This window comes from Rattus rattus, chromosome 10 (genome assembly GCF_011064425.1).
Source record: "Rattus rattus isolate New Zealand chromosome 10, Rrattus_CSIRO_v1, whole genome shotgun sequence".
Lineage (NCBI taxonomy): Eukaryota > Metazoa > Chordata > Mammalia > Rodentia > Muridae > Rattus > Rattus rattus.
This window is the reverse complement of record NC_046163.1, coordinates 58,807,861-58,820,823: the sequence shown is the minus strand read 5'-3', so window position 1 is coordinate 58,820,823 and position 12,963 is coordinate 58,807,861. Positions and strand designations below refer to the sequence as shown.

Below are 12,963 nucleotides of genomic sequence, written 5' to 3'. Positions count from 1 at the left end.
GCTAAGTCCTGGAGGGATGCTGTGGCTAGGAGTCCCATCTGAGTGAAAAGTCAGAGCCTTTAATTGGGCTTCTCCCCTGAGTGATGAATCTAGCAGACTGCCTCACAGTTCCAGTCATCAGGCCAACTCCATAAACTACTGCAGGGAGGCAAGCTGGTGTTAATGTCCATGCGTCAACAATGTCCACCTCCAGAGTAAAGCCAGACCACCTGTCTGTCTCCCTGAGGATACCAATGGTGCATGCTGTTAGAATTTTAAGCATTGAACTAACAACATCCTAACATAGACTTCGAGAAAACAAAGAATCAGGTGGGTAGGGGTGCACTAAGGTGCTGCTGGAGAGGGGAGTGCGCTTGTGGGAAACCAGCCCAAGGAAGTAATCAGGGCCACCTGCTCCTGATTGCACCAGTGCGTGTCCTCAGTGTGAAGCACTTTCTACCCTAAGCCTGCTGCCGCGATAGCCGATAGCCTCCACTCTACTTGCCTCTAAAACTTTACCTCACGGTTTAGCTTTCCCTCCTTCACAGTTCCATTCGTAGATCAGAATCCTGTAGGATTCTTTACCTTTAAAGCACATGGTGCGCGTGTGCTTTAAAGGTAAAGCACACACACACACACACACACACACACACACACACACACACACACACACACTTCTAAGCAACTTGGATAGAAAGAAATAAACTACCCAAGAAATAGAGAAATGTGAAATGTGGAAAAGTATGTTTTCAGCCCAGGCATTGGTGCAGGCCTTGGTACCTACCCACAAGGAGTGGGAGATCTCAGGCCCTTGGTAGGTTGGGCTTCTTGTCTGTAAGTTGCGATGCTTGGTTCTTTAGGAGACTGGGCTGATGGAATGTGAGCTGTCAAAGCACAAGGCTGGTCACAGAAAACATGCTACAAATGGATCCACGTGTCCTATTCTCTGTCTCTGTCTCTACCTCTCTCTGTCTTTCTGTCTCTGTCTCTCTGTCTCTGTCTCTCTGTCTCTGTCTCTGTCTCTCTGTCTTTCTGTCTGTCTGTGTGTGTGTGTGTGTGTGTGTGTGTGTGTGTGTGCGCGCGCGCGCGTGCGTGTTCCATACTTCTCTTTTCTTTTTCAGATAAAGGTCTTGTCATGCATTTCTGGCTGTCCTGGTACTTGCCCAGGCGGGCCACAAACTCAAAGCGGTCCTCCTGCCTCAGCCTTCCATGTGCTGGAATTGTAAGCCGCCACACTCTGCTTTGTCGGTTTGTCTCGTGTCTGGGGTGAGGTAGCTGGTGCCCTGGCAGCTCTGTTTCTGAGTGCTCCTCATTTCTCTGCTTCTCTCTGCACCACAGACCTTGGAAGCATTTTTTTTCCCTTGCTGCCTCTACCCTGGCTAGGGAGTGGTTTGGATGGCTTCAGCTCCTAAGTCCTCCTCTTGGCCCAGGTCTGCATCTGCTAATCCTTCTGGCTTGGTCAAAGCTCGAGAGCCATCTGACTATTCAGACCGATTCTTCTACTCTTTGATGAAATGCTGCTTCTTCTAATCCATCTACCCATTCACTGGGCCAAAGCCGGCATCACCATATGCCAGGCGCTGGGAATGTGGGGATGAATTAAGCAGCCAAGACCAGAGCCTGTGCAGGAGAATTAATATAGACTCTGAGTTTGCTCAGTGTTAGGAGGGAAGCAGGGACAGAGAGTTTTAGCAGTAGGTAATTCTTCTGGTGGGAGTTGTTAGAGGACACTTTCAAGAGAAGTAGTTGGAAAATTCATCCCGTGGCCTCATGCATTCCTCCCCCTCCCTACAGCAGCCACTCTTTAGAGACTGCTCAGAACACTGACACAAAGATTCTTTCTTTCTGCTGGAAATCCCCTTCCTTGCAAGTTCTTTCCTTTTTTCTTTTCTTTCTTTCTTTTTATTTTTTTCTTTTATTTCTTGCAACAAAATGGGAAGCCGGCACTGGCTGAATGAAAACTGTCCACTACCCTGTGTTGCTGGTGTCTCAGGACCATTATCAGTCTGGGAGACCTGCCTTGGAGACGCCACATCCTGTAAACCTTCCAGGCCTCTCTCCATCCATGTGGTGTGTCTTAGTCAGGGTTTCTATTCCTGCACAAAACATCAGGACCAAGAAGCAAGTTGGGGAGGAAAGGGTTTATCCAGCTTACACTTCCACATTGCTGTTCATCACCGAAGGAAGTCAGGACTGGAACTCACACAGGGCAGGAACCTGCATCAGCTGATGCAGAGGCCATGGAGGGATGCTACTTACTGGTTTGCTTCCCCTGACTTGCTCAGCTTGCTCTCTTATAGAACCTAAGACCACCAGCCCAGGGATGGCACCACCCACAATGGGTCCTCCCACCCTTGATCACTAATTGAGAAATGCCTTACAGCTGGATCTCATGGAGGCATTTCCTCAAGGGAGGCTTCTTGCTCTGTGATGACTCCAGCTTGTGTCAAGTTGACACACAAAACCAGCCAGTACACAGTGTTCCTTGGAGAATAAAATCTTGCCATAAGAAAGATGCTCCCTGCTTGGGGCGTGCACGGGAAGGAGACATGACTTATAATCACTTCCCATTGTCCCAGTGAAAACGTCAATTAATTTATTTATTGATGGCGAGGAGAGGCAGTGTCATCCTAGTTCAGGGACACTGCTGATAAAGATGATTGTTTCAAGGGTGTATATATGGAGGTCATATACATAAGCACACCCATATATTCCTAGATGAAATAAAAGTTAATTGTGTGTCCTGAAGTGGTCTGAAAACTTGTCTGCTGATGACATGTAAAGGCCATATTTAAAAATTATTACCCGCTGTGATTTGGTGAGATATGAATGTTGATGCCACAGAGGGACAGAGCAGGTGACAGGGAGGCCTTGTCCACTGGCCATTAACTACTCCTCGGGCCTAATGTTGGTCATTAATATACTGACCGTCACACAAACATCTATGCCTCCCTACCTCACTGCGCAGACGCAGACACTGCAGAGGTCTTCCTTCCAGCAGGAACACCTCAAGTGAGCTCAGGTTCCAGCTCTTTCCTTTAGCCCAAGGCTCCAATCGATGACCATTCAGCCTCGACTCTGTAGTGTCTTCCGTACTGATGACTTTCTGCTACTTGTTTGAGAATTCATATGTGTTCATCTAAAGAAATTGCAAACCCCTGGAGAACAGCAGCTATTTAACATTTTCTCGTTGAACTCAGATGCTGTGGATGAACAGGCCCTGACAACATTATGCTCCCAGAGCAGGCGTTAGGGAACATCTGGTCCAGCACCTTTATAGACTATACAAGTGAAAGGGGCCTGAGGTTTTGAGAACCAAGGGGATTTATTTCCTACTCAGACCTCTTAAGGGAGTTCCTTGAAGATGCTTCCTTAGCAGAGTCAGGAAGTACATGAAGGAAGACCTTATTGGTGCTCAGAAATAAGGGGCTTTACTGAGACAGAGGAGGGAGACCCAACTCTCCCTTGGCACTGGGCTAGTGTTAAGCACTGCTAAAAATTTAAGCTCTCAGTTGGCTTTAGTGATAAGGAAGCTGTCTGCTTGACAGCAGGAGAAGGAGCTGAAGGATTTCAGAGCTCCTGGCTAGGGCATCAGAAGAAGGTCGTCAAGGCTGGGAGAAGGCAAGGGAAGGCAGTGACTAAAGAAAATAAATGCTACACAAGGCAGAGAAGAGAAATTGCAGGTTGTAGAAGTCTCAGAGAGTTGTAATGTCTTTTTTCCTTTATTTTAGTGTTTTTAAGACATGATTTCTGTCTGTAGCCCTGGGTGTCCTGGAACTCACTCTGTAGACCAGGCTGGCCCTGAACTCAGAGATCCCCCTGCCTCTGCCTCCCTGTGCTAAGATTAAAGGTGTGTGTTGCCACCGCCTGTGTTTGAGAGCTGTAAAGTCTTTATTGACAAAGGTCTTAGGGGACCCCCAAGTCAAGAGCTCTGACAATGGCTTGTGTTAAGGGCTAAATAACGCCAATTTCCAGGTCTAAAACAACAAAACTGTAGGACTATCAAGGGCTGGCTTCTAAATGCCCAGGTCTCTGTGGAAGCTGCAACACGCGCAGGGCTAAGGATCCTGGCCCTGGAGACCTGGGTGAGACTTCCAATGGGAAGATGCTCTGCGGCTGCCTGCTGAGTGGAGAGGGCACAGGGACGGCGGCCATAAAAACTGCGAGCACAGTTAAAGAACTTCTCATTGCCTACTTACAGTCTCTACCTGGGGAGAGCAAAAGGAGCCCATCCATCGGGATGGTGGCAAACGCCAGTCAGCAAACGCAACCAAGAGATGAAGTTATTCAGCGGCCTGGAAGAGCCCCATTAAAGAGGGCTCTGAGGGGGGATATGAAACCACAACATTCCACACGGTAGAGATGATTACTGGGAAAGCACAAAAAATTAGGATTCTAATGGGAAAAATAATGCAAACGGGAGAAACACAGGGCAATTAGTTGGCTTATACCTGCGTAATAATTAGTGGTTTATACCTGCAAGCCCTCACTCGGGAGGCTGGTACAGGAGAACTCCAAGTTTAAGGCTGAGGGCTGAGCTACATTAGTAAACAAGACTCTGTATAAAAACAGAAAGAAAGGGGAGGGAGGGAGGGAGAGAGGGAGGGGGAGGGGAGAGAGAGAGAGGGGGAGAGAGAGAGAGAGAGAGAGAGAGGAGAGAGGAGAGAGAGAGAGAGAGAGAGAGAGAGAGAGGGAGAGAGGGGGAGAGAGGGAGAGAGAGAGGGAGAGAGAGAGAGAGAGAGAGAGAGAGAGAGAGAGAGAGAGAGAGAGAGAGAGAGAGGAGAGAGAGAGAGGAAGAGAGAGAGAGAGAGAGAGAGAGAGAGAGAGAGAGGAAGAGAGAGAGAGAGAGAGAGAGAGAGAGAGAGAGAGAGAGAGAGAGAGAGAGAGAGAGGGAGAGAGAGAGAGAGAGAGAGAGAGAGAGAGAGAGGAGAGAGAGAGGAGAGAGAGAGAGAGAGAGAAGAGAGAGAGGGAGAGAGAGAAGAGAGAGGAAGAGATGAAGAGAGGGAGAGAGAGAGGAAGAGAGAGAGAAAAGACGGTAACTGTAGTGATGCAGAAGCATTAAGATCCAAGTGTGGAGACACCTGCTCAGTTAGATCAGAAGTCCTCTGGCTACAGGAAGGAGGAAGATTTCAAACAATGGCTGGGAAAGACTCTGGGGGCTGCTGTCATGGGGGTGTGTCGTATAAGGCACACTCCTCCTATCCGTGAGAAAAAAAAGAAAGGCAGTCAGAAACTTGGTGGGAACAAACCATGCTCAGAGTCATGAGTGGCAGAGGCTAAAGCGTGGCCCACCCACGGGTAGTGTAAGCGATAGGCTGTGAGAAGGGATCTTCTGAGGCCGTGTGGTAACATCCCGGTGCAGGGCTGCAGGGTATGAGCTCTTTGGCTGTAGAGTGGGAGTGTTGGCTTGGTTATAATGATGTAAATTCTGCCTTGTGGGGCCCACTTTCTAAAACCAACAGCACCCTGCAGACCACGTGACCCTACCTGCAGAAACTTCCCACCTTTACAAGACAAGAAGAAAAACAGCCTAGAGAAGTCAGACAACACAAGAAAACAGGAAACACAAGAAACACAAGAAAGATGTGGGAGGCTGAGGGGTCGGGGGTAGGGCGTCTAAGACCATAGTTCCCAATTCTTCATCTTGAATGAAAGCTGCAGTCTCGCCCAGGGCCACGTGGCTTGTCGGCCTCTGGTACTCTGGAGACTACCTCCTTCTCTGCCCATTGACACAGGGCTTGGCTTGTGATCTGCCTTGTCCAACTGCATATAAGCGGAAGTGATGATCTGTTCCGAACAGATCCCGTAAGAGGCGCTGTGAGGTTGTGTCCTCAGTCGCAGAGCCCGAGTCCCAGCACATTAGAAGTAGGGCATGCCTTGTGAGACCTCAGTTGGAACTAGAATGTTGTTAGTTTTCATTATTACGGTCCTGGAACATGCGCGGAAGCTGACTGGCAGGTAGTGGATAGGTCAGGGGTATCAGTGATGCCATTCTATATGGCGGGGAGCAAAGCGATGCTTTTTATAGATGATAGGTTAGTAGCAGGTACGAGGGTGACCATTAGATAAACTGCACTTGTAGATGTTGGGGTGACAGAGCAATGGTGGGATGCTGGGATAAAGTCAGAACAAGAATAAAGGGAGACACACCAAGCCGATTGTCGTGTCTCATAGCAGAAAGCCAGGAAACAGTCTGTAAGCGAAGAGGCAGGAACAGTAGTACGCACGCTCCTTGGAGATTAGGAAGATGAAGAACGGGCGTTATTTCTTCCCGTCTTCTGGTTCATCCCAGCAGCGTGAATACATGCAGAAATTGTGTCTCATCCTTCAAAGACAGATCTTGATTATGCGTAGGCTGGGGCCGTTTTATAGTTCTGTACTCCCTTGTGTAGGAAATCTCCAAAAGTGTTGCTGTCCACGTTTGTGGTCTCCGGTATGTTCTCCCTCTTTCTAAGGTTTTTTTGCACCTGTCACCTACCTAGCTGTCTCTCACTATTCTCCTCCAGGTTGCTGAGTCCAGGGGCCACTCCTGTGCTCCTCCTTCCTGGACCGCTGATCAACCTTGGACTCTGCTTATTGCTCCTTGAAGTGTTTTCTTCATTTGGCTTCAGGTTCCCTTTCCCCATGGTTCCTTCGTTTCCTTTGCTCCGCTCTGCAACCTCTAGACGTGGGAGTTCCCTGGGGCCTCCATCTTGACTTTGATCTTCTCTCTTCTGCCCACACTTGCTGCCTTGGCTTTAAATCACAGCTCCATGATGATGACTTTCAAGCTCAGAGCCCTAGATCAGCCCCTGCCTCAAACCTGAGAGTCTCATATCCAACCCAGCCCCTCCCTCCCAAACCACAGGGCATCTCAGACTTGGCCTTTGCAGAAACCAATGCCCGCTCTTCCCCCAAACCTTTCTAGTCCCTTTCTTCATTCCAGTGAATGTCCCAGGCTGGAAGCAGGGCTCACCCTTGCCCCGTGCTCCCTCCCTCTCACCCATATCTGGAAGGTGCTCCTGTCTGCTTTCAAACTCTATACCTGACAACTTCTTACCGCTCTCTACCCTAAACCAAACTACTGTGATAGCTGCGTGTGTGTGTGAACAGTGCGTGTTTGTGTATACATATGTGTGGATTACGTGGCTGTCTTTGTGTATGTATAGTCTCTCTGTGTGTGCACACATGTGTGTATTATGTGGGGGTGCTTTGTGTGTGTGTGTTTGCACATATGTGTGTGTATTATGTGGGGGTGCTTTGTGTGTGTGTTTGCACATATGTGTGTGTATTATGTGGGGGTGCTTTGTGTGTGTGTGTTTGCACATATGTGTGTGCATTATGTGGGGGTGCTTTGTGTGTGTATAGTCTGTGTGTGCACAAATGTGCCTATCATGTGAAGATGCTATGTGTGTGTATAGTCTCTCTGTATGTACACGTATGTGTCTATTATGTGGGGATTCCGTGTGTGTGTGTGTGTGTGTGTGTGTGTGTGTGTGTGTACACAGTGTGCACAGCATGCATGTGGGCATTAGAGAACCACCCAGGCATCAGTCCTCACCTTCTACTTTATTTGAAACAAGGTCTCTATTTTTTTTTTTATGATGCACACACTAAGTAGACCTCGAGCTTTTGAAATTCTCCTTTCCCCACCTCTCATCTGCCCTTCGAGTCCTGGTTACAGAAGCTCCTGGGTGCTCCCACCATGCTCTCGGCTTTTACATGAACTCTAGGGATTTGAATTCAGGTTCTTGTTCTCACAGCAAGCGTTTTACCCATTAGACCATGTCTCTGGCCTGCTGGACTTTGCGAAAGGGTCTCGCCCTGAGGTCCAGGCAGGCCTCCTGAGCCACAGCACACATTTCTCTTTGACGGCTTCTTTAAAAAATATTTCCTTCATTCTATGTGTATGGGTGTCTTGCCTGTGTGTATGTCTGGGTACCCGACATGCAGTGTCTCTGGAAGCCAGAAGAGGGCGTCGGATCACCTGTGACTGGAGTTACAGACGGTTTTGAACCACTAAGTAGATGCTGGGTTCAAACCAACGCTCTTAACTACTGAGTCATCTGTCTAGCATTTGATGGCTTCTTAATGGTCTTCTTGCCTTCATGGTTTATCCCTTACTGGTGTCTTTTGCAGTTTGTTCTCAACAGATCAGCTAGATCAGTCTTTAGAAGTGTGACTAAGTTAGATGATTTCACTCTTGTTTTCGAACTCTCAAAACACACACACACACACACACACACACACACACACACACACATGATTTAACCAAACTAACCCTCCTCCCTCAAATAGCTCCCACAGCACTTAGTAAAATCTCAAATCTTGTTATAATTTGTACAGCCTTAGGTCAGATTTTTCAGATTTTATAAGTATTTTATAGGACTTCAACAGTTTCGGGTACCTAAAGTCCAGAAGGTTAAAAAAAAAAGATATATCTTAACAATATATTTCACGTCATATCACTAAGGTCCTATCACTTCAATATCTAGCCAACGCTAAGTTACCAGTGAGACTTTAGTGTTCCTTTTGCTGTGTGATAAGCTTTCAAAAGCTGACAAAATCCAGCCTGTGTTTTACACCTGCAGAATTTCAAGTGGTTGTGTAAGCGCCGCTCATGTTTCTCTCTGAGATATGACTTGGAAGCTAACTGTAGCCAAGAGCGGATGCTGCCAGGGGTGTTTCAGTGACGAGGAGGCAGCCTGCCAAGCAAAGAAGCTGATGTGTGACTGCCTTTCCACAGACCTGTGCTATGCACCTACTATGTGACAGCTTTGCTCTCTGGAGCTCGAATCCCAAGGCACAGTAGATGAATTCCAGCACTCAGCAGCCAATTGTCACCCCGAGAAGGAAGGCCAATAGATCAGAAGTGTGTGCTCTTTGGAGTGCGGACTGCACCCTAATTAGTCAGCTGCAGTGAGAGGATTCTTTTCCTGGGAAACTTGGAGACCTGGAGAATGAGCATCAGGGAGACTGGTGTTGCCTGTGCCTGCGATCCCAGTACTCGAGATTCAGAGACAGGAGGATCATGAGTATGAGGCTAGCCTGGGCTGCATGGTGAGAGCCCTCTCAAGTCAAAATAAGAATAGAACAAAACAAAGGAAGAAGGAAAGAAAAGGAAGGAAGGAAGGGGAGGAAGCAACACTCCCAGAACAACAGGGTGGGTACTGGACAAGATGCCTCGTTCTATCTTGTACTTGCTTCCAATTCTCTGTCAGATTCACCCTGCCACAGCGTGTCATGGACAGAGTGCGAACCAGAAGGCTTCAAACCCAAGTGTGGTCCCTTATGTGCTTCCCGGGTGGTAGGGACCTGTGAGCAGCTCACTTAGCCTCTTTGAGCTCTTCTGCCCACCTGGCCTCCTCACAGATGACCATGCTTTGTTAACAAGAAAGATAAGAAGGAAGGAAGGAAGAAAAGAAGGAAGGAGGGAGTGAGGGAGGGAGGGAAGGAAGGAAGGAAGGAGGAAAGAAAGATACTCAATGGTTAGAAATTCCAGGGGCTGGGGATTTAGCTCAGTGGTAGAGCACTTGCCTAGCAAGCACAAGGCCCTGGGTTCAGTCCCCAGCTCTGAAAAAAAGAAAAAAGAAAAAAAAAAAAAGAAAAAAAAAAAGAAATTCCATCATTCATTAATATGGCAACATCAACTTTGTTCTCAAGGTCATTGAAGGGATCTTTCTCACACTGACACTGGAATTGGACATATCATATTGCTATAAAATTATAAAAAAGCTGTCTTTTACCCCACACTAGACCCGGCATCGTAGTGCCCCAAGATATCTGATAGATGTCTTCATCTCAGCCAGCAAAGCCTCTCACCCGCTGTGCTCCATCCCATACCACACTGCCGATGGCTACTCTCTGAGCCTGGCGACAATCTCTCTACCCATCTAGTTCCCAAGGCAGGTTGCCACCATGCCAGACATACACATCCCAATTCCATGATGGCCTAGTATCTCTAGCCGCCACACACTCTCTTAAACTTAAATCTCCACATGAAAGAACACACAACACAATAACTTCTGATAAGATATAATTGCCCATCTAGGTATACAAAGCCCTGTACACATCCATCCCTTAAGAATATTCATAACAACCTATAAATGTGCAGAGAGGAATTTTAACATCAGCCTCCATGTTCTCGCCACTGCCTCTCCTGCCTCCTCCAGTCTCTTCCTCTCTCTAAAACTTTTCTCCTGCCCATCCTTCCTTCTCGTCCAATGACAGGCCTCGTTCTATCTTGTACTTGCCTTCACCTGGATCACATCCTACAATATTGTGCATCTGGCAATTATCCGTGCTCACCAGCCATCGTCTTCCCTTGAATCTTGGGGAGCCAACACCTGGGAATCCCTTCTGGACATTTGTGCCAGTCAGCTTCCTGCTATTTTAGCAGAGTACCTGAGATGATCAGATTACAAAGAGAAAGGGTCTATTTTGGCTCATGGTCTTGGAGTTGTCAGTGCATGCTTTGGGACTGTGCTAAGGCAGCAACATCACGGCAGGAACACGTGGTGGAGTCAAGTTCTCCCCTGGAGAGAAAAGCTGCTCAAAAGAGAGAGAAAAGGAAGCCTCACTGTCCCCTCCAAGGGCATGCCCCTGTGCTGTAAAATCCTCTGACTAGGCTAAAGGTTCATACTGACTAGGCTAATGGTTTCATGGTGAGGGCCACACTTTCGACATGTGGGCCTTCAGAGCAAGATGCAGACTACAGCAGTACCTGACCAGATAGGCTACATCCAATATGGCGGGGCAAGAGGAAGAGCCAAGAGTCTCCAAGATTTAGTTCAACACACCACGAAGAAGGCATCTATCTCTGTGATATTCCATATCCCGGGAATGGGTCCTGAGGCTAACTTTACAATCTGTCAAAAGGCCATGCAGACAGTCAAGTGGTGAATGAGGGGACACACATGTGTACACACACACACACACACACACACACACACACACACACACACACACTCATACACATACATGTATGCACACACACATGCACACACACAAACACACACATTCACTTACACAAATATATATACACACACACAACCACATGCACATATACGCACACATGCACATGCACACACACTACCTCTGAAGCTTTGCCTATGGTTATTTTGCTATAAATTGGAAGTTCCTGTATATGTTTAAAACTCCTTGCTTGTACATCCTTGAGGCATTCATGGTGGTGGCTTGGTGTTTTGAAGTTATCAGTTGGGTCATGGTGGTGGCTTGGTGGCTTGAAGCTATCAGTTGGGGTTAGATGCGCCTTTGGCATGGGACCGTCCATGAGAACCGAACTTTAGTGCCACTGGGTAAATGGAGGGTTTTTTCTCAAATGGGATAGGGACAATATTTTCTCCATTAGAGGCTGAATGTAGGACTAATTATACACTTGTTTTTAAGAAGACACAAGATCAGGGTGACCTTGAACATGAATGGGTGGTAAATCAGGATGGTTCTTGAACATGAATGAGTGGGGCCCACAGCCAGGGTTCTCTCTTGAGCTGAACACTTCATTAATTTGGTTGACTGAGAAGTTTAACCTTGAAGCAAAAAGGAATTTGGTTTTCATGGAGGACATTTGTCTGTGGAGAAATCGACACAGATCAAATGGTCCAACTTTTCTAAGACAATGGAACTGGAGGACCTTCTAACCTGTTCTATTTACAGATGAGAAAAGGAACTACCCTTTCTCCCCAATGCTCATCTCTACTCCACCATCCATCATCCCAGCCTCATGGTTTTTCTGGGTGGTTCCTGGAGGGTCGGTCACTAGATATGTGTTAATTAAGGAGATGCTTGAGTGTAAGCACTGTGGGCAATCACACAGCCATTGGACCAGCAGAGGATGGCTACGCCAGAGCTGCCAGTACCTTCTTATCTCATTTTCATACCTCAATTCACTACACTCAGTTGTCATTGCTAGACTTAGTGTGTCAGTATAAATGCATTAGTTCGCAATGCCACACAAGTCTCTGTTGAGAAGTCTCGAAGCTTCATGTGCCAAGAAGTTCCTCCTTCAAGTGCCCTTGCAGCAGAGCAATGCGTGGATCTTAGGTCTTGCTGCCCAGAACCAGGCATGGATGTGAGTGTCCCACCAGCTCAGACAGCAAAGCTACCTTAGTTAGTACCAGAGCTTAGAGGGTAAGGGCCATTTTCTGGAAGGATGCTGGCTTCTTTTTAAAAGAAGCACGTTCCCATGTGGGACCCTTTCTCGATAGGGGCAGGGGTGACACAGTACCCCTGACACATTGAACACAAGGTGTGAACGTGGCAAGTAACAACGAACTCTCTCTGACCCTGCCCTTGGCCCTGGTCAGATGGATGACATCTTGCAGAGTAAGTGACACCATGAGGTCAAGCTGGGGGCAGGAGAAGCAAGAGTAGTAGGATTTCTGTGTTGTGGGTTAAGAGCATGTCTGCCCATGTCTTAACTCAGGTCATTGTGTCTTCCATTCTCCATAACTCCTCATCATTCTGCAAACTAAGTTCATAATCCACACTAGACCTCAAAGGTCTAGATAGCCCCATCTGTTTTCTGCTTCTACCTCACTGTCTAGCCTTTGTATAATCCCCAAGTCCATCTCAAGCAGCCTCCTCCAGAAAGTGACTTCACCATTCCAGCGAGCTCAACTCCTCTTTCCTCGGATGGGTTGGTCAATCTACTTGAGTTATTCTCTGCCTCGAACACTGGTTCTTTTGTGATCATCTTAACCCTCTCCTGTGAAATCGTGTCACTGACATGTGCTTTACTAACCTTCTACCTCCTGTGACACTTTCTGTTCTTCCAGTGAGTGAACGTTTGCATTCTCACTCTATGGGGAGTAGAGTAGACCTACTATAGTTTAGAATAAGTGTCCCTCAGAGGTCCGAGGCTTCATCCCCAGCCTGTGATAGTTTTAGGAGGTGGCGGAACCTTTAAGAAGTGGGGCTTAGTGGGGGGAAGTTAAGTGATGGGGCCTTAAAGGGGCATTCCCTTGAAGGCAATGTTGCGACCCC

The 12,963-nt window shown here is 47.6% G+C and overlaps 1 protein-coding gene across 1 annotated transcript in view; it reads left to right on the top strand.

Moving 5' to 3' along the window:
* Stum (stum, mechanosensory transduction mediator homolog) overlaps positions 1–12,963 on the top strand; it is a 50,719-nt gene that overhangs the window by 1,542 nt on the left and 36,214 nt on the right. The gene's annotated exons all lie outside the window — the stretch shown is intronic.